The sequence below is a fragment of the Stegodyphus dumicola genome, chromosome 3, assembly GCF_044657685.1.
Source record: "Stegodyphus dumicola isolate Sdum_Otavi_A_Nest chromosome 3, ASM4465768v1".
Taxonomy (NCBI): Eukaryota; Metazoa; Arthropoda; class Arachnida; order Araneae; family Eresidae; genus Stegodyphus; species Stegodyphus dumicola.
Genome location: NC_140770.1, coordinates 48,639,743 through 48,667,488, shown reverse-complemented (window position 1 = coordinate 48,667,488; position 27,746 = coordinate 48,639,743). Strand labels below are relative to the sequence as shown.

The following is a 27,746-nucleotide window of genomic DNA, read 5'->3' as shown; positions in this document are numbered from 1 at the left end:
TTTTCTTTATGCTTTTTTTTTTTTTTTTTTTTTTTTTTTTTTTTTTACATTTTCCTCCACCCATCAATGACAAACCGCTTTATTTGCGGTTAACGAAAAGGATAGCTTGTTTGCAGGTGTTTCGAAATAAACAGACTACCAGCGCCGCATTATCCTTTCGTTACCAGGAAACGTGTACCCTGCACAACTCTAACGTGATTTTTGATTTTATTTTTACGCTTTTTGTCACTTATTTTTGTTATTGTTCCTTTGGGTGTTAATGAGTCAAACAACAGGATCTGTGCCTAGTTTACAACGAAATCTCACGCTCGGGCTGCTTCTTCCGCAAAGTGCAATGGTACACGAAGATCGGTTATTAAGTGAGATTAGTAAAGGTAAGGTTAACGGATGTCGGTCGGAGACCTATGCGAATGTTTACGCTTGCTGAACATGCGTATTAAGTAAAATTACTGGGAAATAAAACTTCAGATGGTCATTTAGTTGTTTATGGATACTCGGCTGAATGATGTTTTTGCGAGTAATGTAACAAAATAGGAAAATTTGCACCGGCTAATGTATAATTTATTTTATCTCCACACATTATTACAAAATTGTGGCAAAAGACCTTACAAGGTTAGGCTGTACTCATTCAACAGTGAAACAAATATGTTTTTTCAAGTTCATTCTCATCGGACAGAAAGATAAACAAATTTAACAAAATACAAAATACGACTTCATTCAGTACTTTCATTGCATAATAAAAACAAAAATCTAATAACACCTTATGAAAAAAATCTAATAACACCTTATGAAATTTTTTATTTCTGTTATCTAAAAACACTTGTTAATAACAAAATATATGTCGTCCAAAATGGTATACATTTATAAAAGCTAGCTGCCATATCGTTGAATTTCCGATTATGCACTGATGAGACTGCATGGTGTCTTTGCCTTAACTCCGTTAATCTGTCGAGAGCTCGGGATAAAGAAAGCGGAATATCAGGCACTTAGACTCACAAGTATTATCGAAGCTAGGAATAGCTAGTTAGAAGGGCTCTGTTATCACATCTCCCAAAAGCCTCCAACCAAAGACAGAAGCATCCCTTCCTGTTTTTGACCCCCATATGATTATTCATAAAACCGTTCTAGTAGATACATGCTTCGGACATGAGCATCAATGACAACCTCGTAAAATAGTTGCATAATTTGAAAAACACACAGTAGCAAAGGAAAAAGGACACAAGAGCGCCTATGGGGAGCTATGCTTTCGTGGTTGGTTTTCAACGGGAAATTGGCTTGTATTCATGTTACACATGGCGAAAACCACAAACAACAAACTTTGCAGCCAGCCCATTCGCCGAGGATCGAAACCAGCTCGAACTTCCAATATTCAGCTGTCTTAATCATTTGGCTTTCATGGAACCAATAACGATCTAAGATAAATTAAAAACAATATTAATAAATTGGAGGAAATAACTTTATGCAGCTTCATAAAAATATATGAAGAATTTCAATGTAATAATCAGCACAGATAAACAAAAGTTTGACTCTAGTTTCATTAAAACTCGTCCAGCATTACCAAAGCGTTTATATTATCGTCAAACAGAAAGAGGTGAAAATGTTTTGAGTAACTTCCCATTGTTGGAATAAAAACTGCAAATTTCAGTTTGCAGAGCCCGAAATTATTACTCGTATTAATACGTCCCTTAATTTGGATTTCTTAAAAATTTCCAAAGTTTACCTATAAAGTAATATCATGAATGTCACAGCTTCTATTTAATTTCTGTCAGAAGTGTAAAAAAAAACTTTGCCCGACTTTTCTGCTTTCGACTAAGCACTACAACTTCCACGTCCAGCACTACAGTTTCTACTGCGTTCACCACCGTAACAGCAACATTTTGTTAAAAATGAACTGAACTCCAGCCAAACTGTAATGACAAAACTATTCAGTAACAAATATTTGCTTATTCATTCTAATTATTACATTGCAAGTCTTCATTTATTAGCTATTAATAAAAGATTTGCAAAAATATAAATAACAACGAGAAGGAAAGCACTGCTTAGAATCTGGAACTAAAATAAACAATATTGGTTACCGGTTTTGCAATTCCTATCAGTAATGCTTTTTATTTGAATAAGTTAGAAATGTTAATGTTAGAAAAAAAAAATCAACCATAATCATGAAAGGTAGGTACAACACATAAGATATCAGAGCCATAAGCGCTAAATATAAAAACTGTAGCAACATGCTCATATGGCCATAAATTATTTATTCGAGCAGGATAATAAATTTTCAGTTCCTCTTTATAGTCCCTTTTCAATGGCTCTCGGGATGTCATCCGTAGAGCCATTTTTGATAAGATACAAGCATACCATAGCTCAGAACATACCTCCTGTCTTATGAAAACATTTTGATTAAAAACTTTTCCCTTTGGAAAAGAATTCGCCCATGGGCTTAAATATGGAAAATATGGTGGATATTCGATTAGCTTTCAATGTTACCATTCTGATGAAGAAAATTTCTTAGAGAATTAACAATTTGAAATTGGGCATTGTTATGCAAGACAACTAGCGTACTTGTACACAATTCAGTTTCTCTGATTCCTTTCACCCGTATTTTCCGTTATCAAGTACCATCAGTCCACACTAGCTCAGATAATTGAACTTCCTTTTGTATTTAAAACAAATAGACGTATTAAACTTACATTTAATTGATAAACTCTACTGTAACTGATATTCGTGTGTTTCAATTCTGATCGTATAAATGCTTATTGAAAATACTTTAGGAAATTACTTATATCAGTAGATTCTTATGCTGAATTAAACCTAAAATGACGTTCAACAGTTTTAAAATTGAAACGTAGCATTGAAAATAACAAAAAGTACAGTTGAATATCGAATGAATAATGCAACAGGTAATACTAAAGAGTGAACTTTAACTAATGAGGCCGGCGGAAAGCAAATCATATTCCTTCAAAGTCAAAAACACGGAACTTAAAAACTTCTGTTTTAAATAGGTCGCTTCACGGAACAAAACTGTGTAGGACTCTTATTCTTTTTTCTTAAAAGATTTTTAAAGGCATTATGTATTAAAAGCATCATAAATTATTTGGAAAGAAGAAAATGGGGGGGAGGGAGGAGAACGATAAATAAGATTAGCTTAAAATCTGAGAATTTTATGTCCATCAAAATGAAGAACGACAAATGCCATCAAATCTTAAATTCTGTATGCCCTGTAAAAAAAATTAAAAAAAAAAAAAAATCTGTATGCCGATAAATTTGCATTGCATATTTCTTCTATTAAAAATTTTACAACGTAATTTTGCTTTATTACATTTATAGACATCAGGTGGTTCTGTGCTTAGCCCGGGACAAAAACCTATGCTCTATTTTTTGCAATGCAGTAGTGTCTGTGATTGCAACTGTCTAAGAATTGTTTGTGTGAAGCGCTTAGAAAGAATTATTTAAACCTGTTAAGTTTCAGTTCGAAAAGCATTCCAATATTAAGACTAGTCCTTCGTTAAGTATTCCTGTAAAATTCAGTATCTTCAAGAATTTACTACTGCCGATTGTAAACTTATACTGCTCCTGTCGCAGATTAATCATCTTCTGCCGCATATAATTATTTGAACCTGAAATATGAACATAAAAAAATTATCCATCTTTCATAGTTATTTATTTCTGCATTGATTGTGTTATTATAGATCTCACATTCCACGGAATGCAAATTTTTTTAAGTGCTTCCTTACACAGAAACCGGACGAATGGGGAATGATGGAGCTTTTTTAAGTGAAATTTTGAGTGAGAACTTTTTATATATGTTGTCCCAGCACCATAAAAAGATTTGAAAATAATGACAGTAATTCTTTAAATTCATTGCCTTATCACACACGTATACCTAAAGATCGATTTAAAGGGAAACCGAATCCTAACCTCCAAACTAGCAGCTAATTATCGTTGACTATATCTAATTTTCAACACCTCTGTAAAAAAAAAAACCAGCGCTTTTGGGGAAAAAATCTGAACAAAATGTCAGTGCCCGTGAGGAGAAATGAACTTGGGATTTTCCTTGCGACAGATCCATAAGCACTTGAGAGAATTATTCCCAGTGTTATCTATGGCAGAAATCCTTTAAATTTTTTATACAGTTGTGAGATATTTTCTCCCTTCTTACCTCAGTTATTTCGAAGCACGTGCGGCGAGAAATCGGAAGACCCGCAGTTCGAATTTCGGCAAAAGAACTGTACATTTTTCATGTTTTCTCCTCTGCAATAAACCTCATGGCTCTACACAATTGCATACTATTTCATATTTTCTTTTATAGTTCACTCCAGATTTAGCAGCGGAGATGGCGTTCACGACTAATACAAAATCATGACGGCAGTTAAAGAAAATCAGACGGCAGTTAACCAGACCACAGTTAAAAAAAATGGGCGCAAGACGAATAACCCATATTATAATTAACAGAGAAGTATCATTAAAATTTACCTGTATTTCCAAACGGTTTAATCCAAAGAATAAATTCATTTGCTTATGTAAATCGGATCAGAATCAAGAGTAAAAGAAATGCACTGTAAATAACAGAAGAATGATCGCTTAATTAAGAACTAATTTGTAAATGACATTAACCAACAATATTTAGAAAAGAACTGGAATAATATGATAGAATGAGTATAATGAACAGTACTGAAACTCGTCGATAGAATGATGAACAGTATTGAAACTCGTCGGTTGGAACTTTTGCTTTTTAGATTACAATACTTACACATTCTGGATTGCGTAAATTAAATTACGTACTGTTGCGAATAAAAGGCTCCAAAATATTGTGACATCATCTGCTAACACTGCTATTAACCCCTGAAATTTTCTTTTCTTTCTAATAGATTCTGTAGACAATTTCGTTTTACGCTGATGGTTTGTGAAAGTAATTTTTTCATTGTTCCGCAATAAACAAATTTAAGCGCCTGGTTAACCGGGAGTTGACTATATATATAACAGCAGCACGAGTTCCTATAATTATTTCAGGATATATAAGAAAACATGCTTTCATTTTTAAAGTTTATAAACTATTATAATTCAAAATTTGTCCGTTTAACTGGGCTTGTGCTATTCGTTTATAAGTATTTATTCTCAATAGTACTTCGCCTCTTGCTCTTGTGCATTAAAGTTTGGAGGGGGAAAAACACCTATTTATCTGCTCTGGGTTTTCCAAATAATCAGTTCCGAGATGCAGGTTCACGTTACAGCTGGATTTTTCGCGGAGGAAAACACCTTCAAAGCCATCGCATAAATTATTTTCCCCGGTTTTTAAGTAAAATGTCTTTGAATTTCCGCCGGCGGCGATGTCCTCACTCGGGAATAAAAAATTAAAAAAAGAAAGCAGACTGTGCGACGAATTTTGATCACTTTAGGCTCAGCTATTTTTATTTTTTTACTTCATGTTTGCGGTTTTGTCTCGTACCACTTTTATCATAAGCAGAATGAGTCACAGCTTGGTGTTTGTTTCACTTTTCTCCGCCAGGATGCTATGCGCTCTCCCATCACGTGCATTTGTCCATGAGATGGAATAAATGAAGTTCTAGTGCTAGTTCGTCAGGCCCAGGGATTCCTAACCTGTTTCTTGCATCGAATGGTTTCTAAAAGAATGGTTTTTCTTCATCGAATCCCTTACAATTTTCTCTATAACCTCTGCTGTAAGGGAAAATTCTATAGTTTCAGGGAAGGAATGTGGTCAGCCTTCTATTAGTTAAATATTTAATTTTAGTTTATGAATATAGAAAAACTACTTTTTTTAATTCAAGTTACACTATCAATATGAAAGAGAAACACGCCAATGTAGCATTTAATTAATTTGTCACAAATTTTGAATAAATAACTCTAAAGTAGGGTTGCTATTTTGCTTAATTTTAAATTAGAGTTACCATATTTTAGAAAAGACGATACAGGACATTAAAAAAAAAAAATAGTTAAATGTACAACTGGTAAATTATTAAATCAGGGAGCTTTCTCAATCCATGATAGGACGTCAGACGTGATCATTAATACAGAACTGTGCATGCCAATCTCGGACATCTGGTAAGCCCATTTTTCAAGGAAGCATGTAGAAAGGCCTTTTTTATTATGTTAGTGAATATTATTTAAAAATAGTCAGAGATATTTTTTAAACGGCAGATTTTTTTATATTATGAAAAAGGTAATGAAGTAAAATTGTCGTTACTTACTTTGATGCACATTAAACCTACTTTTGCGTCCGTACAGGTTTGTAATAGATTGAATGCACACAGAACCGATGACAGGTTGATAAAATTTATTTTACCAAAAGAAGCATTTCACAGTTCTAGAATTTTCCATAAAAATACTCGTACAGCTCTTCACAATATCCCCGAGTACAATCAGTAGTTAGACTTCAAACTAATAAGAACGGTAAACACAAGACAGTGCAAAGAGCATCTAAAGAGCGAAGCTAACATGGAGTATTGCGAACTGATGCTGAACTAAAACAACTGAGAAACTTTTGCTCTTTCCGGTCTTACAGAGTTTCCCCCCAGCTGCCGAGAAATCTCTAGTACCTTCCACTTCTCGAAATGACGGATGAAGGCCGGATACAGTTATAGTTACATATATAAATTAATTGCATTTATTCAATCACAATGTGAATTATATATACACAGGAACCGGATGAGTAGTCGCCAAGTTTGGAGATTTTGGGGGATTTCTTTCAAATTCGGAGACAAAAATTAGTCGCCAAAACCGTCGCCATCTTGGTGGTGTCTCCCCAGTTTAGCAAGATAACCATATTCAATGTTAAAGTAACTTGCCCCTGTATTCTTACTTTACCGGCATAGTATCGCCTCTCTAGATTTTCATGTTAGATTATACAAAAAAATACAACAATTTCACGTATAACTGCATTAAAATTATCTATCTATGTACCCAAAAATTCGTAACACTACCCTTCATCCAAGGGCTGCACGTCCCGGGTAGTACAGCCCGTGGATAGGAAGTAAGAAGTAAGAAACTTACAAGTAAGAAAAATCAATGCAATACTAAAACAATAATTTCAATGAATAGCATAAAACAAATCAAATACTAAATCAGTAAATCAATGCATAAATTTAGAAACTTATATGCAAACAGAATCGTGGTCTTAGTGTTCTATTCACCTTATATACACTTCGGAGAATATGTAGTACTATGGCAATAGTAAGGGGGTAGCCTATCTTCATGAATGTTTTTAGGCTTAAGATGACTTACAGATCCGAATTACGACGTCATTCAGCTTGTTTAGGACTGTGTAAGGACCGAAACGCCGTCGCATGGACCTCCGACCTAAGGTTCTACACCAGTCAGAGTTATATCCATGCGACGGAAAAGAATCTACCATCCACCGCCAGGAGCATTCACTGAATCAATGATAGTAATAGTGCCAGGTGACTGCAGTTTAGGAGAAAGTCCTCGGTTTCACAACAACATCTTGTCACCTTCATTCAATCGATGTCCTGTAGCTGTCGTGTCTTTATCTTCTCCGTCGCCAAGCTGACTCGCTCTCGTGCAAAACTGTTGCTCACTTCAAACGATGCCTGGACAAAGAATCTCTAAGGAATACTTAGAGATTTTTTAGTCTGGAGATCTTGAAATCACTTCTCAGGCGATTAAAGTGCATCGGGAGGGTGACTAAATAAGAAATCACAAGGCAGACGAAGATCACGACCGAAGAGCATCTGGGATAGTGAATAGCCGGTAGTCTCGTGGACAGCACTCCGTAGCCAGTAAGAATAGGAGTAACTTCTGGTCCCAGGCTGTTGGTTTCTGGAAACCACCGACGAGAGATTATTAGAATGGTTCGATTAAACCTCTCTGAAGCTGTGTCTTAGAGCCTATTGCATCTTACCACAGCGCTCTTGAAGCATATATTTAATTTTTCTTACCTTCATAAATCCTTCTATAACATACTAAATTAGCTTCGCGAGCAGTTGAAGACACTTTTCTGTATTTATATTCATGGACTCAAAATAAGCTACTGTTCAATCTTCATTAAGCTGCCTACATGTAAATTTCGGGAATTACACGACTTCTCATTATTCTTCCGTGATTTGGATTTTTTATTCTCCATTTCTTGCAGATACTTTTTATTTATCTCCGTTTCAACATTTCATCAATGTCTATATCCTTAACTTCCAAGTGATCATTTCTGCTCAAGTTTACCATCTCTTTTGTCATTTTCCATTCGCCATTTGTGTAAATCGCCGAAAATCGTTAATAAGTTGTTGACAGAGCATCTTTAAAATATCATTCGTGTTGATAATTTTTAATGCAACACAAGCCAAATTTCCGAATAGGCGCAATATTGATACTGTGGAAAAGCCGAGAGGTTAAAGTCACTAAACACTGGTTGTTCGATCTGGGTTTGATTCCAGGTGAACGATCTGGCTACATAGGCGTTTTCATGGTTTTGCTCCTGTGAAGTAGATGTCACAGTCCACTAAGAAAGGTATTTTCTGAGCGGTTGGTAAGTATATCCTGTTGTAAATAATCAGTGAACGAAAGGAATGTGTACGCCAAATGATTTTTGAAGAAAAAATATTTTCTGAGCGAGATAACAAGATAAATCTACCCAGTATTACTAGCAGTCAATAGGACTGCTTTTAGTTATAACTAATAATATCTTCGTTCATTTTAATTTTATTCGATTTATATTTGGTACCAATATTTTTCAAGGTTTTTAGGAAAATTCAAAAATTTGTGACTTCTTAAGGTAAAGGGTCTTTTAGGAAACCAAGGTGAAATGGCGAAAACAGTCAAAATGACTGCTCTGGCACCTCTAGTGTTAAAGCAATTTTTAAAATTGTAAACTGGGTAGAATTATGTTGTCGGTGGTAAACTATTCTGTGAAAACTATAATTTTGAGAAACACTTTATAAGTTTTTTATGTTTAATAAGTGTTTTTTATTTGGGTTCATTGGAAAACTTACTAAACGGGTTCTGTTGTTCCCATTTAAAACGCTTCCCTGTTTCCCTGGGTCTCTTGGAAAACTTTCTAAGCGGTATTTCTAAGTATTTCACTGATGATGAATGCTTTCGAAACTATGCACACATTATTAGCTTTCATTACAGATCAGAATGATTACTAGCTTTCATTACAAATCAGAATGATTACTAACTTTTGTCTTTCTCTTTCACCCAATTATTCGAGTCTATTAAAACATCCGCCTTTCTTTTCGAGAAAATAATTTAGCAACAGCTCGAATTTAAATATAAAACTGCAGACGGAATCAGTAGGCGCAATATTTAATCTTTTATTAAACCTGTATTGAGGAGTTTAAGTTGTTTCAAGTTATTTTAAAGGGAAGAAAACGTATTTCATTTTTTCGGTCATTAAATTACTTTTAGTAACCTAATACTTCGTGTTTCGTTCTTGGGCCAGGTGCTGTTACATAGTTCTAAGTAGGAATTAAGAACAAAATATTTATTTATTCATTACGTTTAGTTAAATTTTAATACTTTTTACTGCTAAAAGTAAAACTTTTTTCCCTTGGAAGAAATACGAGAAGTGCTTTAATAAAGGCTGTTCATACAATGAAAAAGTTATTTTTGAAACATTAAACGATTGATTCAATATTGTTGATGTTGTTGTTGTCCTATTGTCCACGGAAAAGGTGTCAAACGGAGCGAAAAGTCTGCAAGACAAGCCTTGCCAGGTCTAGATCCTGAGAACTATAAAGGATATCCTGTGGTGGTGAGCCAAGTTGATAAAGAGCAGCAATGATAGCCTGGCAGTTAGAAGATGTGCTCTGCCGTTAATTGGATTTGTGGGCAATTATGCATATTGTTGGTTATCTTTGGCATATCTTGGGTTATTCTGTGGAGATATCTTCATAGCTTTAAAATGGCCTGTACGAAGTCTTGCCACTGCAGACGAAAGGCCTCTGGGGCAGTCAAAATTGTTGATGTCCATACTTTATCGATTGAAGGCGTACTTAATTTAACAGCTATGTTTTCATCAACAGTGAATTGAATTTCATCAAACGGGTTTGGTTTCCTAACAAAATATTAAGTACTGCCCTTTGAAAAAATATTTGCTGCAAGTATGGGAGGCAAGCATTATATCGAAATAAACGCACATCTACATCTCGAAAACCCATTTTTTAAAAAACAAGTACAAAAGTCTATATGCGGCTTTTATTTGCTATCAAACGATATCATAGTAATTTTTATAGCCATAAGAATAGTTCGTTTTAAACTTAATGATTTTATGTTCTATATCTCGTATTCTTGGGTAATCACACATTCGTAAATTCTTGAACTACTAGGAGACTAGTCGTAAAAATTTAGCTTAAAATTGTGTCATGTGTTAAACTGTAATCACCATATAAAGAATAATTTGCATATAATAGAATAAGAGCATTCAATTTGTTTAAATTTCTCTTAGATATTTTGATTCAAAATCCACCATCGTTATCAATCCCAGGATTTTATTTTTAGTCACATATGATCAAGAGCTAAAATATGATATTACTTCACCCCTTCTTTTTGTGTATGTAATCAAACTCTTATAACGCAAAAAAGTTTTAGAAAATTTATCTTGCATTAAATATTTTGAAAATTAGCAATTCATCATTTGATTTAAAATAAACGTCATGACCATCTTTTATAGAAAGAAGAACATGCATAAAAACGTTAAGGTGATGGACAAAATTTAACACATTCCCACAGAAATTTTTTTTCTATGCGGATATGCTACTTTCCCAATCAATGGGTATTATCATGTCTTTAGTTTGCTAATTAGGTTGGTATATAGTGAATTAAAAGCAAACGTAGTATTTTAACCGCAATTTCCTATGATATGAAATTATTTCAACGGTTCCTGCTGAACAAAAGAAGAAACATCTGTCCAGGCTTTCACTGTGCAGGAAATCAGGAAAAACGAGATCAGCAGTTTCCTCAGAATATTACGAAATTGAACAAATTGCTGGAGGCGAACCATGGCTAAGATGTGAAGGAATAACTTACTAACCAATTAGTCATTATAAACTAGATGTGAAATGAATATCGCGATCTTTCCACTGTAGATTTTCTATAAAGTAAAACTTGAATCTTGTTTTATTGAAATATCCAGACGTTGATGTTTCCGACAGCATACGTTTGAAAAAACAGGTCACATTGCCTTAAAAATTGTTCACGCTTTTTACTCTCAAAACGAAAGTATCATTTTGAGCAAAAGCCCAAAAGGAAGTAAAAGTGCAAAGAAGAAAGTAGGAAAATGGGTAGCCAGGAAGTACGTTACGTAAGCAATCTCTAATTAAAAATGATACAAAACAACAGTAAAGTGAAAAGAACACTTAATTAGCAAGTTTAATCATTATTGTCCTTTTCTTTCTTAAAAAAATTCATTTTAAGGATATATTTTTATCCTCCTTCCTTTTTGATTTCTTTTTCACATTAAGGTTTACTTGCCGGGTACTTCTACTCATATTTGGAGCGAAGGTCGATTACGAACAAGTAAAAGAGGAATAAGACGAAAGATTAAAGTTAATTAAACTTTGGAAAACATAATTGAGGATTCTGGTTTCTTATTTTACAATGATTAGCAGTTTATGAATGCAGAGTACATTATTGTATTCATCATTAATGTTAAAATAAAAAGTATACAAACAAACTGTATGAGATAACGAGACAAGTCATGTACGTGGCCTTTTGTTGATCATAAACATCAATATCTCACCAAGGATGGTACAGTGGAATTTGATTTCACGAAATGATTCACTAAATACTAATAATTTGGATAATAGTTACAGACATCATGGATTTGAAGACTTCTGATATTTTTTCGAATGTCTTTACTATATCAGAGGGCGACCAGACTTCATAAGAGTAACAACTAAACATTAGAATTTAGGAAATCTCTGAAGCCGTAACTAGATTCTGTTTCAAAGCCTAAATTTCGTGTTTACATCTTTAAAAAAAAAAAAGATGACACACATATTCTTGAAACAAAAGGTTTCAAATAAATTAATGAGAACTTCGCATTTTCGTTTTTTCCTTTCTTCTTACTTTTATTTTATTTTGTTGCTGTTTTAATGAATGTTGTTTTATAAAAATAAGAAGTTTTATATTTTTCCTGCCCTATATTCAGGAACGTTTTATATTTAAGATTGTAAGAAGCAGTTGAACATTTGTCTTTCAGATGGAAACCAATCAATTCCTCTGGTTTTCATTCCAAATATTTAAATTTTTGACTGGTTTTAGCAGAAATTAGCAGATGTTACACGCTTATAATTTTATTCGAAAATTTACTTAGTTTCACCAGCTGACAACAGTATCTATGTTTATTTAGGAAGAGAAAAGAATTATTCGTATCTTTTTGTACACTTTTGGTATATCATTTAAACTTTTAAATGGAAAGTGATGCTAAAATATAATCTAAAGTTTTCTTCCAACTGGCCTTTTTATTTTATTTTTATTATTAGCCCAAAAGGGCTACTAGTCTTGAAATACGATTTTGCCTATGTTTCGGTTTGCATTCGAGTCCGCTGCCATTTGGCAAAAGATAATACGTATATAATTCTTTCAGATTTAATCTGCAAAATTAAAATCTATTTTAAATTTAATCAAATTAAATTCAATAATGCTAAAAATTAAATTTACAAACTAAACTATTCAAAAGTAATAGACTCAATTATTATACTAAGACTTATACTAAGACAATAATATTCTTAAGACTCAGTTCTCAATATTATTTTTTGGCTTTCTAATCTGATAGATTTTAATAAAAATGCATTTAATTTATGATATATTTAACTAAAACATTAAATATTTTTATAGGATTAGTACATTACATATGTTTTCACTTTTTAAATATACAGAAAATATATAACGTTCCGATATTAGTGTAAATGCATATTCATCTAATAATCCTATAAAATGTTTTGCTATTTCACCTGGCTTATCTCTATTAATAATCTCTACTGATAAATCATATTACACTTTAAAAGAGCCCTTTTGGCCAATGGTTAAAATCTGAACCCTTTTAGATTTTTTATTTTTATTTTTGTTCCAAAGGGGCTTTGTCCTAAAAAGACTTGTTTTCGTTTTGCGATTTTGCGTCGGAATCCTGTAAACGGCGTATCACCTTTTTAAATCGTTGCCACCAAATACTATCGCCCTGTATTATATTTGAAGAAATTAAATTATGAAGAATCTGCATAAATGTATGTATGTTTCTCGCATTGTGATAAAACAACGGTACCTAGAGCTATCCAATTTTGAATGACGTAATCCTACTGCGAATATGGGCATCTGAAAGCCCAAATTTGAAATTTGGAATTTGTTTTATTACCGATTTCATATTTTGTAAAACTTTAACGAATTTTTGATTAACAAACTCAACGATTTAAAAGCGAGCAATGGCAACACTCTACGGGGAAAAAAAAAAAAAGCCTTTTTATCTCCAGGGCGCGGAACTGTGTATCGGAAATTCTAAAGATAGGCTCATTTCAAAATTATTTTGAGACATTGCTGTTGAACTGAATTTTATGATTTAAGTGCAAAGAAATTAATTTAAAATCTGAAACTTTCAGATTTTTTTATTTTTATTTTTTTTAAATTTTATTTTATTTATTTATGCAAAAGATTAACACACACTTTTTGAAAAAGTCTTAATGTACACATGTGTAAGCTTTCCCAAATAAAACAGTTCTTTAATTTTCCTAATTAATCTTAACAGCTGAGCTCTTTTAAAAATGAGGGAAAACCATCGTTATTGTTTTTTCCAATTTTTTTCATACGTATTCTCAAGTAGGTGTTACCTATACTAATAGGCTAACAATCATACATACATTATACGAAGTTCATATGAACTTTAGAAGATAAGCTTTGTTCGCCGTTACGCATAACCCCCACGCCTCAGGATTTCGAAAAGTTTCCGTTCCGTCTTCCTTTCGTTTCAAAAGTCATGAAGTTCTATGCTTACGTTGGCTGAGTAATTTTCTAATCATTTTCCATCAATTCCAAAGCAGCTTTTGGAATTGATAGTGCTTCTGAACTTAAAAGAGCTGCGGATGATATAATGGAAAAGGGTGTTTTTTTTTTTTTTTTTTTTTTTTTTTTTTACCAGTCAGTGTAGTAGCAAATTAAAAGCAAAAGCAAAATTAAAGGAAGCAAAATTAAAATTTGTGCTCTTGTGCTTAATTCCTTGTTTATAATTTAATTCAATGATTTTAATTTTCGTTGTCTTTTAAAAAAATTCAGTAGGACAATAATAATAAGATTCATATTTGGTTCACATAATTTTAAATTATTCTTCTATAGTTTTTATTACTCTGGTAGGATTTTTTGATTATTTACATTAGGTTCACATTTATTTATTTATTTCTCACAATATAACTGTTGTTTTAAAGTTTTACTAACAACTAAGCTAAAATTAAACACTGTCATATCACCTCTTTGCTTCACATCGCATACATTCGATCACGTCAGAACATTAAGCAGATTAAGAGCACACGCAATTTAAAAGTAAGTAAAACGCCGGACAGATTAACTGCAGAGAAAATCCAAATGGGTTTAAAAAAGCTAGACAGGCTAACTGTAGTTCGGAATAAGTACCCGCATCTTACCTTGGAGTAAGTTAACGCCAGTTTGTAATTGTTTGAGGGCCATAGTAATTTCCTTTTGCTATGTGAACTGTTAAATGATTTTAAATGCTTAGTTGGTGGGAAAGAATTCACTTTGTAAGAGAAACTGATCTTGTAAAATTACAATCCTTGTCACTCTAGTCACTTCATCGTATTGGTTAGCGGAAGCTGATTACTAGATCGAACTCCAAGGTGCAGCTTACAATTCTGATTAAGACGTTGTATATATTCTCTTTTTTCTAGAGGGTGTAACATCGATGTGCCCCTTGTGATGCAACCTGAGCAGCGTTTCTTGATGACTGACGGCTTCCGTCATTCCCGATAAATATTTGAAGAGCAAGTGTGCAGCTATTTGAAAAATAACTAAATATTATAATCCGCAGGTGGTAAGTCACCTCCCTCTTTTGCAATATCATTCATTCATAGCCGATCAGTTTTGCATTGTACATTTTTGTTTCAGTTGTAGCCCACCAAGAATGGCTAAATAAAGAGTTATTTAGTTTAAATCTGTTTGCGTGTGATTCCTTCAAGGTATAATACTCCAACACCCACAGAACTATCTCAGCATGAAGCATCGTCTTTGTAAGTCTAGTTTAAACAGTACAGTTATACGTACTTATGTTTATGTGTTCTTAAAATCACTTATTTCTTTGACAATAGTATACACGTAACCCAAAGCTGGTAAACACTAAAAATATTACTGCTGTGTAGTTACAACATGAATTACAATTTTTTCTGTGTACTCCACATAGCATAGAAAAGCATGAAGCTAAGGTTTTTTATATTTTTTTCCAATTACACCGTAAAGGACATTTTTTCGGCATGTTTATTGCTTCCAGCTTGCAGATTTAGCATCACAGAACTGGATTTAGTATCCAGGCAAAATACTAGAACTACCGCTTGAAGAAATTATTTGTTACAAGCCGCGTGTGTATGCGGTGTTTTGACATCATTGCTCAGCTTCTTCTTGAATAATTAAGTTTTTTTTTTTTACCCTAATAAAAAGGCGCAGGCGCATAAGTCTCGAGGTACTGATAATTAACGATGAAATAACTATACCATTTTTTTTTCCTGTACAGTTTGCTATTACTCTTTTGAACAACTCATTTTAAATGTAAGATTACATTATTTGCATCTTTAACTTCTGGTGTATTCATTCTTAAACTAGATCTATCGTACCTGCATAACTTCAAATTGTTTTGGGTATTAAACTAAAATCTGCATACCAAGATCAGATTGCAGTTATTTTAAATCTTACGACTTTTATGCTTAAGTTTTTTTTCTTATACTTTAAAAATTAGATTGCAATTTTTTAATCTTAAGAATTTTATATTCAATTTTTTTCTTATTCTTTTAAAATTTAATAGTAAACTTTTCGAAATGTTAAACTGTTATCCATAGCTTTTTGCTTGGAATTTTTTAAGTAAAATTATGTTGGTTAAACTTATGTCTGAGAGACGGGTTTGCACCTTGAAATTTTGAATATATGACTGTCCTTTTGAACAATCCAGTTACAGGTAACCATTATTCTGACTATAGTATAAAAAGCATTATCCTTAATCTGAAAACAAAGCAAGCGTTGGATTTTGCAATATTCGTGCAAGATTGAATCACCCTTGGGAGTAGTGCTGTAGTTATCGATAGGCAAGATTAAGCAATACCTAAGAGCCCGTTGCTTTTTGGTTTTGTAATATTCTAAAAGTAATAATATAATAAATTTGTTGCCGAATCTATCTTTAATATTTTATATATACAGATTTAATTAAAAATTTTATGAATAAATTATGTTATTAATTATAAAAGAGTTTTATATTTCCTTTCGAATAATATAAAAATCAGAAATAAAATTGAATGCCATAGCAGCCTATCCTGTTTGTTTATTAATTCCATTACTGCGTAACGATTTCTTTTGTTTACACGTATTGGCCAGCACTGTCATCTAATGCACCTGAGCAATCTAACCAAAACTAGCCTATTTTGTTTGAGGTAATCATTTTGTATTTGTTTTTACTCTGCTTTTCTTATATTTCAGCATAAGAAGGTAAGAAAATATGGCTAAACATCACAAATCAAATAGGCTAGTTTTGGTTTGATTGCATATGTGAGCTTCGTAACCAACCAGAACAACTAAGTGCCCGAGTGCAGGGCCGTCTTACCGAATCTGCCTAGCGGTCCCAGGAGCGTAGGGGCTCTATGCCAATCCATTTACATTTCACTTACATTTAATTTCTGTGAGTGGTTATCGTTGGGGCCCTAGAACTCTGGTTAACCCTGGAACCCCGCGGGGCCCATAATGCTGCTAAGATGTCACTGCTTAGGACCCTATTGACAAAACTGGAGACCGGAGGGGCAAACCTCGTGGGGGCCCTCTCTTCTCGAAGGGTCTGCACGAAGGCTTTGAGAGGCACAAGTGACATTAAGCTGAGCTTCGTTGCTAGGCAACCAGAACTTGCTTGTATCACGAAATCTAAAATCTGCTATATAGATTTTGTCTCAGTTTTCTAACCGTTCAACTTTATGCCAATCTGGTACAGAACTGACCAGTCACAGCGAAGAAAATACGACTGATATTCTGTTGACGATTTCGCCGAGTCACCTGCGCGTTCACGCATGCCCAGTTTTACCTTTCTAAATGGCTACAGCTGAAACCCTGTTCCACGGATGTGAACAATATTACTTTTACTTTTTGTTTTTACTATTTCGTATCGTGTGTTTTAAAATCAAAGTTCGTGGTAACATCAAAGTTCGTGGTAACACCAAGTGCTTACTCTTACTCATTAGCCCTAGTGAGCTACATGACCTCATTTTCGCCTTTTACAGTTTCCTATTCATTTAATGATTATATCGCAAGTTTAGAAGATTTTCAAGTGTTTCAAAAGACATAGGACTCTTAAATTCACAAATAGATGTTGCTTTTACTATGTTCGAAATTTATTTATTGCCAAAAACTACAAAAACTTCATTTTTCGAACTCTGACTCCTCGACGAATCTAAATGCCGGACGCTGATCACGTGTTTCTACTCTTCTTGACTCACGCAGAAGCTTAGACTTTCATTTTGCTTCTCGCCGCCATTTACGTATATAATCACCCATGCTATGCCATGATATGCAATTTAGCAAAACTTATTTTATGAGTTCTCTCATTTATTGATCTCGCCTTCGGGCGCGGTGTATTTTAAATACACCTCTTAAATTTTTAACTTTATGGCCTATGGTAAAATGATAATATACTGGTAAGAGCTCCTAGTAGCTAAAGCCAGCAGTAAAGATATGATCCAAGATCTAAGAAGAACAATATTAACGATTTGTAAGTCTTAATATAATGTCAGTGACAACGACTATATCAGGAATTCTCAGACAGGGTGGAGTTTCATAGTTTCGAGGAGTATGCGATAAGCCTTCAAATTTAGAAGCATTTAGACCTAGTTTATGAATATAAAAAACTACTTTTACTCAAATTTTGGTGTTTACCAACATTTTCTATACTTCTTGTTTAATTTATAAAACACGTTAGAAAATAATCCAAATCTGAATAAATGTATTTATCTTTAAGATCTGGAAAAAAGGGGGGAAATGATCTTCTAGTAATGGTAAAAGGGATGCATATGGCAAAAACGGTTGAGAACCGTTGGGCTGGGCCATCGTGTGAATGCTCCTTAGGGTAGTTTTAAAAAAAAAATGCATTTGATCTTTTGTATATTTTGTTTTTATGGCTTCAGTTTATTATGTATTTTATTACGTCTTTTTATCAGTTATTTTATCATTTTATTATGTCTTATTTTATAAAGCTATCTGAAGTCACGGGTATACAGAGATCACGCAGATATCTTAGCCGCTTTAAAATACTCTCTATCAAATATGCTTAAAAAAATTTTCCTGCTGGCCATTCGGCAGAGTTCAGTATTGATAGATGCAGCATTCAGCATTTATTCTGTGTTCTTTGATGGATTCCATAAAAATAACTTTTCTTGAATAAAATTAAATTTCAATCTGAAAATTTCGGATTTCTGTCTAAGAGTTCTGTCTTTAAGAGTTCTGTTATTAAGAGTTCTGTCTTTAAGAGTTTACCGTTAAAAGTCTCAAAACGCTATATATTTTTAAAAAAATGAAAAATATAAAGTAAATTTTTAAGAAAAATTGCAATCTAATCTCTGTCGATTATAATTTAATACCTAAAATATTTTGGGTATTAGATTGGAATTTTAGGTTAAACAATGAATTAACCTTTCAAAAGTTCAAATTGCAAAATATAAAAGCATATTCATTTAAAACGAGTTATCAAAGCTATGCGGTAGGGAACATTTGCTATGATATTATTTCGTAACAAATAATTGTTACGTGGAGTCATGTGCACTTATTTAACAAGGCAGACTATTAGTTAAGACGTAGCTGTGCATATGATACGCCGACATTCTATAGAATGCCTAGGCATCGTATATAATGCTGGACATTTTTAGGCAAAGTATGAAATATGGGAAGTATTACGTACATTCTCTAGGCATTGTATATAATACCTAGGCATTCTATAGAATGACAAATGCTCTTTCAGCAAAGTATGAAAAAAGGTTGTGATAAGGCAAGACGTACAATCCTCAAAAATACAAACGTTATTTTGGAAAATTAATGAAAGAGTGCCATTAAAAATTTGTAATTTGAAATATGTAAAAAAAAAATGGTGAGATGATCTTAATACAACATAATAAATTTGCATTTTCTATCTGGCTGAGACTAGCAATCAGCCAGATTCACCTAACAATGGAAATTAAATTCAGAAACTACCATAAGTTTTAAAACAATGCCCTTTTTAATACGCCTTTGTTTTTTTTCTGGCGGGGATCATAAAGGTGGTTGTACAGTTCAATATCATTAAGTGTAACGTTTTTATATTTCGTTGAAAATTCTTTCAACATTCTGTCACGTCGTCCGTGTGTAGTACTCAAATGAGTTTTCATGAAGTACGGGAAATAACTCAGCGTCCGTGGCGTAATACTAAATAGTACTGAAGCTTTCTTTTAACAGGATAAATGAATGTACCTTTGTTTCACATCCAACAATTCAGCATTCAGAAATCCTGTGGTACCTTCTTAGTAGTCATTTTTAGATCATTTATTAAATTCTGGTAAGCAGTTTCGGCGCTTCGAAACGAATTGGAAATGTATTTCATACTTCGTCGGTTTGTCATTTGGCATTCTATAGAATGCCTAGGAAATGTGAAATATGAGTCGTTTCATACTTTGCCGGCTAGTTTTAGGCATTATATAGAATGCCGGATTTCAAACTTTGCCGTAACACATATAATTCACTCGATCGCTTGACTGTACATGAGACAGCACATTTTGTTTTCTCCAAGATGCCAAATTCGTACTGTTACGAAATGTACAAGCGCGGTAAAATGGCTTCCCCGCAAAGCAGTTTTAGGGTTGCCATAAAATGGCAAGGGAAGGCAGGGTTGCCACATCGCCCATTTGGCGATTTGGCGACAATCGCCCATTTTGGCCCAATCATCCATTTGGCGACAAAATTGGCGATGTGCCATGGACGGATGGAGAACCTTCTGGAACGAATTCTTACCGGTTTAGCCCAGAATGTTCTAGCCAAAAGCTATATAAACCCTGCTGGTACGTGGAGAGTGCGAGTTAGTATCGAGTTGATGTCTCGTCTAGCGAGTTGATAGTCAGTCACTGAGCGAGTGGCGAGTGTCTTGAAGTCTAGCACCGAGTGGGCCGTCGAGTGCATTGAAATCTCGCAGTGTATCGCAGTTAGTGCATCGTCGAGAGAGTGTGTTAAGCTCCGGGAACGATTGAACCGAAGAGTCGGGAGCTGTGCTCTGTGTGTCATCGAGTGCATCCCGACTTATAGCGTGGAGAATCTCGAGAGTACCAAGAATAACCAAGCAGAGTCGGAAGCTGTACTCTGGTGCTTTGCAGTGAAGCTGTCTCCACCATTATAGCCTGGTAACCTGAAGGCTGTGTGGCTGATTGTTCCAGCGAGTTTCACCTAACAAAGCACAGTTCGACGACTGTAAAAGTGTTTTGGAGGCTGTCCTGATTAATATTGGCTAAATAAAGTGCGTTTGGATATTTCATCAAGTAGTGTCGTTGTTATTCACTCCAAATCCATACGAACCCCGTACGAACATGAAGGAAGAAAATAACATAACAACTGGTGTCAGAAGAAAAACGCAACAGTGTATTAAAAACAATATATCTCGGAAGCGGTTTTCTTCGAAGTGCTTAAAGAAAATGTGATTTTAGGAATTTTGGGATTTATTACGTTACTACATCTTGTAAACTTATTGAAATAAGGATCTTTTAAATGTTTGCTGTCTTGAGCATTCTCTATTCATGAAATCTGTAATTATCCGGTTTTCTGCCTAACAGATAAAAACTGGTTCTTAATGTTCTTCCCTTTTTTTCCCGTAATATCGAATTCATCTTTTATATTAATAAATTATTTATTTTTAACTACGTTATTGTTGTCCTACCAGATTCAAAACGTTAAACACTGGTAGTTAGACCAAGGTTCAAATAATGGTACACTGGATGGTCACATGGTTGCTTCCGTGTTATTTCCGCATGTATAATGTAAGTTAGATTCTCGTAAAAAATCCTCACCGAAGGCATCCATCCCCTTGGGCAAATAGTATCTGTGAAATTTATTCTGTGCAGTTAAGCAAACTTTTAATGTTCGTGTGCTTTATTCTGTTTAGTTAAATTAAATTTTAACTTTTCTAATTAGTAACTTATGACGATGTGTCATAACTTATTTTAATTACTATTCGAGGGTTAATGATTTTTAAAATAATTCTTGGATTTTTTTTTAAATTATAGTACCATATTTACTCCCCCCTCGCTTAATTTTCGCCTTAGGTTCTGAAAATCGCAAAAGGCTCTGAACATTTTTTAAAGTATTCACGCAATTTTCAACTTCAAGGCTTTCGGAAAGCGATTTCTCCTAAATTTTAAAACGACTTCGTACACTTAGTGGCTGCTTTCATCTTACTAATAGATATGCATGTAGATTTTGGGTGCATAAGCTTTGACTGATGAAGCAATAATAGCGAAAATTTTAAGAAAACGGGGCTATCTTATGTTCTTGATTGTTCAGAAGATTATTACACGTGGGAATGCAGATTGAACGGGGGCGAAGACGATGAAAATTTTGTTTGAAGCCTTTTAGGAGTACATCTGATTTCTTGATGGGGAAATCACAGAAGTTGAAAATACTAAATTCAAAATACAAATAATTGAAAATTGGTAATTGCTTGATAGTATTCTCCATATAATGTTTATGTGCAAATGAATTCATTGATGAAAGAAAATATGAGAGCTAGGTAAAGATGTTACTAAATTGGAGGAAATTAGCGGAAGTGCTTTCGTGATGTAAGTGATGAGCACACCCAACTACAACATTGTAAGGTCCGTGATTCGAATCTCGGAAACGCCATATTTGATTTCTGATATTTCTTGCATGAAAGACCTTTAGGTCTTTGATCTTAGCACATTCTTGCACCTCATTCAGGTGCTGTTCACCATAATTTAGTGCAGGCTAATTTAGTGCTGCACTAAATTATGGTGAACAACAACTCATCAATGCTTGGTCTATTCGAAATATTGATTGAGCTTTAAAATATAAGAATGCCAAAATAGAAGGTAACTTAATTGTAAAAAATACGAAACAATTAGTAAAATATGAATTGTCTAATACATTTAAATCACTGAAAAATCTGCTAGCAACATAGATGATAAGTTTTTCAGTAGTAACACAGACTATAAATGTGAAGATTTTGTTTTCTTTAAACAATTCGTTTTATTCGGAATACATATATGTAACTAATAGTTAGTTAACACCATAAAAATCAATAACAACAACAGAAAAAATACGCAGTGATAATAAACAAATTAGCGGAAGTCTTCAGAATTAATGCAAATAAACACAGGTAAGAAAAACTATGCATTAAAAATTTTGTCCAAAACATTTTTAAAATAAAGGATATGAAATTTTATGAAACAATATGGTATTTCCTGTTCAGGTTTTATAAATTTAAGGACTATTCGAAATAACTTAGTCATATATAGACTCTCCTTGGTAACTTCATCTGAGTAAACATGCAACTGGAGTATCAACGGCTTTTCCAGAACATAAGTTATTTGCACAGCCGGCCAGAAATGTAGTTTTAAGTTACGACCATGTTTTGCCTTAAATATGTTGCATAATATCCATTTTTGTTATTTTCCCAACAGTAGACTACATGGGACTGTTATATTTGCCCTTTTTGACTATTAATTTTTAATTAGAAAGTAACTGCTATTTATAATTGATTAACAAATTTTAAAACATCAGTGTCAATAAAAAAATTCTGATATGGCCAGCACATGATCTACCGTCATTTCTTCGTAAATGTAAAAACTGGTGGAACAGAAACATGCTTTAAGTAGACTTTCCGTTGATCATTTGTAAATAAAATCTAATTTGGTTAAAAATTTTATGGTTCTGTGTTAATTATAAACACTATTCGGGCAATGATAACTATATATGCTCATATAGTTATCATGGTTCGAGTCTCATGCTTTGATTTGAAAATATCGCATAGATCGTAATATATAATCTGGTCGTAATATATAATAGTGTTTTGGATTCGCAAATGAATGACTTAACAATCATAAAAAGTTTTACAACAGCATATCTTTAGAATTCCCGTTAGAGCGTTAAATGCTGTCACACATTTCGTTCTGTATTCGCTATATTACTTATATTTTCTAAACTGTTTAAGAATAATATACATAGCGATAAGATTTGATGGAACATCCTTTCATTTGAAAAGCGATTCGACACAAAAGTGAAACGACCACAAGTTTGAAAACTGAGGTTACCACGTTTAATTACTTCATAATGAGCGTATTTTCTTTGCATTTAGCATAATTCAAAGAATACATTTAAATGTATTAATACATTTAATACCCCTGCACTATTGTTTATTAATTTAGAAACTATATGGTTTGGTCAAATAAAAAGGTGACAACAGCCATAAAAATTTCATTCGCGAAAATACGGAATAGACAATTATTTTTAACTGGATTTAATGATTCTGCCGGGGGGCATATAAGCATTCTGTACCGGACCATGCGCATAGGGAAAAATTCATCCCGTGATTGGATACGGCTTCCGATGACATCATATTTTCTATGCTTAGGAACGCTTTGACTTTAGCTCGAAAAGGCACCTCCATACCGTTTATTTACATTTTGATAGCAGTATGGAAATAATTATAATCATTAATGACGTTCTTTAAATTTTTGTTGCGGATTACTCTTATTACGGCACTGTAGTCTAATGAATTCAATATAAAAAATGTAGTGCTATTTTTTTCCCATAGAAAGGAAAATCAGTATTTCTCCTAGTGCGCTAACTCAGTAAATGTGTCTTAATATTATGTGCAGAGGTTTTTAATAAATATATTTTATATTAAAAATTTTGTGATTATTAATTCATTGTTTCATGTTCATTAAATATAGATTCTTTGCAGATGCAATCTCCGAAAACAAGAGACAAGTCAATTTTCGCAAACAGCAATAACGTTGAACATAATAATACGAAGTAAATTCACGATATTTGTAGTCAGCCTGAAAAAGTAAAACTTATTTTTGACGTTAGACTACTATAGATCTGGAACACAGAAATAGAGATAACTATGTATAAATTGAATATTTCTTATAAATATGTGCTTTATGATTATTGCCCATTTTTTAATGTGTAATATCTTTTGTACCTTTGTACTACAGTCAAAAGTCTTTAATCCGGACTCGTCGGGACTTCGGTGATTCCGAATTATCGATTTTTCCGGATTATAGATCATCAGTTTAAATCTGGTAAGATGGCATGCAGAAATTATAAAATTAAAAATATGAAACCGTAATTTATAAAATAATGAGCAATTATGATCTAAAGGGTATCAAAATTTACAAAAAAAAGCTTAATATTTATTTGTTTACTTTATTAAACATTTCTTTCAACGCGCGCATGCGTAAAGTATACATTATGCATAGCCGAAATTAGAAAATTGCAACCAGAAAACTATTTGATTTGTATTCGTGATATTTATAATGACGAGGAATTCGATTTAAATCATATCAAAGACGAAGTACATCGAGATGAAATACTACATTTAATAAGGAATTATAAGCCGCATAAAATAAAAACATCTGCCCTGAAGATAACGATAGTGTTGACAAATCAACTTCCAGTTCATTGCGCGCCGCCAAGTTACCCCCCCCCGGCGCAGAGCAGCGTGAAATTGATAAACAGATTTCGGAACGGTTAGATAAACAAAGATATGCCTTTATCCATTTTTTGGAGCAATTCCACTTTTTGTTTGATGGACATCGAAACATACTTTCGTTTTCGTAGATCCTTTGGGAGCTCCAGCATCGGAAATTCTATTTGACATAATCGAAAGTTCAAGCTTACTTTTATAAAATTGCTCTTACAGTCTGCAAAAAATAATAAGCCGGATCCAATTCGGAGATTAAGGAACAACGCAATCATGAACATTAACTGAAATAGACAATTAGATAATTTTAGCTTACACCGTCCGTTATACATTAAACGCGCAGCGAAAACGTATTCTGCGCTTGTGCACACGCAAATGCGCAGTCGTAAAGGTCTTACGCGCACGCTTAAACGCCTATGCGCATGCGTCAACGCGGCGCATGCGCAGGAAGTTTTTAGCTTTGAGGTCCGGATTATAGATCATTCCGGATTATTTGTGTCCGAATTAACGACTTTTGACTGTATAAAAACAGTGTTTATCAGAGAAGAAAGTTTCTTATACACGTGTATTCAGCGAATATACTGAATGCGTTTTTTTCTTTCATTTAAGGCAATGGAATATTAGAAGTGTAACAAACTTGGACATTAACATGGAAATAATATATACAATTGCAAAGGAAGTATTTTCTGCAATGTGAAAGGAACAGAATGCAATAAAATTTCAATAATAACATACTTACTAACACATATGCCTCAACATTTGAGTCAAGATCATCGTGTAATCCAATGCGTTTTGTTTTTTGCACTAAATTTATGAACTCATTTATATAATTTAAGCATTTGAGATTGCTTCTGATATTAACAGCATCTTTGAAGGATTTTATACTTTTATTATTCCATAAACAGGATGCCATCTGCGGAAGGCTGCATGCCAATTTTTACATCTAGCATTGTTATTCAAAGAATGCAAATGATAGCGTTCCTGCTTCCGTACCACTCATGCACGTCATTCAGCAAAATCAAAACTGTAAGAATTCCGCCTAAACGTCATTACACCAAGAGAAAATGCTGTCATCGGAAAGTATGTCCTATCATGAGTACGGATGTTTCCCTATGTGCGTGTCGCGGTACAAAATGCTTATATGCTGCCGGAGGTAGTGGGCGAGAAACAAGCTCACGATGTCGATAATGTGTAGAATGTGAAGCAAATAACTTCCACACTTTCTGATTACTTGGACTCCGAATAATGATTCTGTCCAGAACATTCGGAACAACCCTTGTATAGGGTGGGCCATCTAACTTTTGGAATTTGAATCGGCTATAAAAAAAATCTAATGAATATTTTCTTCAAAATTATGAGTTTATTAGAAAGACAGAAATTACCGTATTTGACGGCATATAAGACGCACTGGCATATAAGACGCACCACGCACCCTTATTTAGACGGCCACACACAAGGAAAAAAAATTTCAATAGCGTGGATTCTTTTAGTTCTCACGTTTCGTAAAAGCCAAATAAACAATTATTGAATGCAATTACCTTCACGTATAAGACGCAGGTAACTTTTTTGAGACCAAATTTAGGAAAAAAAGTGCGTCTTATATGCCGTCAAATACGATATGTCTTATAGGTACTAAACTTTAGATTTTAGATAGAAAATAAATATTAATTTTAATTTTTTCTCTTTGCAATATTATTATTATTATTTATGTATATTTTGATAAATTTTGATAAATTTAAAATTTATTTAAGGTATATTTTATTTTGTTAATAAAATTTTTCATTTTGTAAGAAAAAAAAGTCTGGACCGTTATTTGTTTTAGTTCTCACGTTTCGCAAACGCCAAATAAACAATTATTGAATGCAATTACCTTCACGTATAAAACTGTGTCCTTCACGTATAAGACGCAGGTAACTTTTTTGAGACCAAATTTAGGAAAAAAAGTGCGTCTTATATGCTGTCAAATACGATATGTCTTACAGGTACTAAACTTTAGATTTTAGATAGAAAATAAATATTAATTTAAATTTTTTCTCTTTGCAATATTATTATTATTATTTATATATATTTTGATAAATTTTGATAAATTTAAAATTTATTTAAGGTATATTTTATTTTGTTAATAAAAATTTTCATTCTGTAAAAAAAAAAAGTCTGGACCGTTGTTTGTTTTCACATTCTGCATGCGACCCACATGCAGTTTGAATATGAGACAGTATTCAGCCTGAATTATTTTAATGTAGAGATCTTGCAGACTGAAGTACATTTCAACGCTTCTATCCAGATTAAAAAGTTTGTAAAGTATTTGTTGATGCGCATAAAACATAAAGCTTTATAATGAGTATTTATGGCTGAAAAACGGGTACAAAAATTGATACAGTAATTCGTAAAGACCGTCAAAACTGATTTAACGTAATGAGAATTACACCTAAAAGCAAAAATAATAAAATGAGCTTCACCGAATTCGTTGCCCTTTTCTAGTTCTAAACCGTCTTCCTCTGTGTGGTCGAGTAGAGGTCCGGCTAATCTTGTTATACCTTCTATTCATATAAAAAAGGGCACTCCAATTTTAGCAGAGTAGACTGTTCTTGGTTGATAACTGCATCAGTTATCGAAAGAAGAGAAACAAAATGAAGTACGATTTGCCGGTTATGTGAAAGGGAAATCCCTTCGTATATCAGAAGCGATAACTGAAAGTGAAACTAAAGTGCACATGCTGGCCCTCATTTAAGCGAAATGCAGAAAGGCCTTAAATACGATTAAATGCATAAGCAAATCTACTCTCTGAAAAACTGATAGCAAAATAATACATTTTTCTCATTCGTCATGATTTTGAGTATGTTGGCTGTTGCTCAAATAAAGTGCT

The 27,746-nt window shown here is 33.3% G+C and overlaps 1 long non-coding RNA gene across 1 annotated transcript; it reads right to left on the bottom strand.

Moving 5' to 3' along the window:
- LOC118195327 (uncharacterized) lies at positions 1-27,746 on the bottom strand. The gene is made up of 2 exons (XR_015039979.1): positions 27,340-27,746; positions 1-1,412 (listed from the first exon to the last, which is right to left on the bottom strand). It is a non-coding gene; the product is annotated as an uncharacterized LOC118195327 (long non-coding RNA).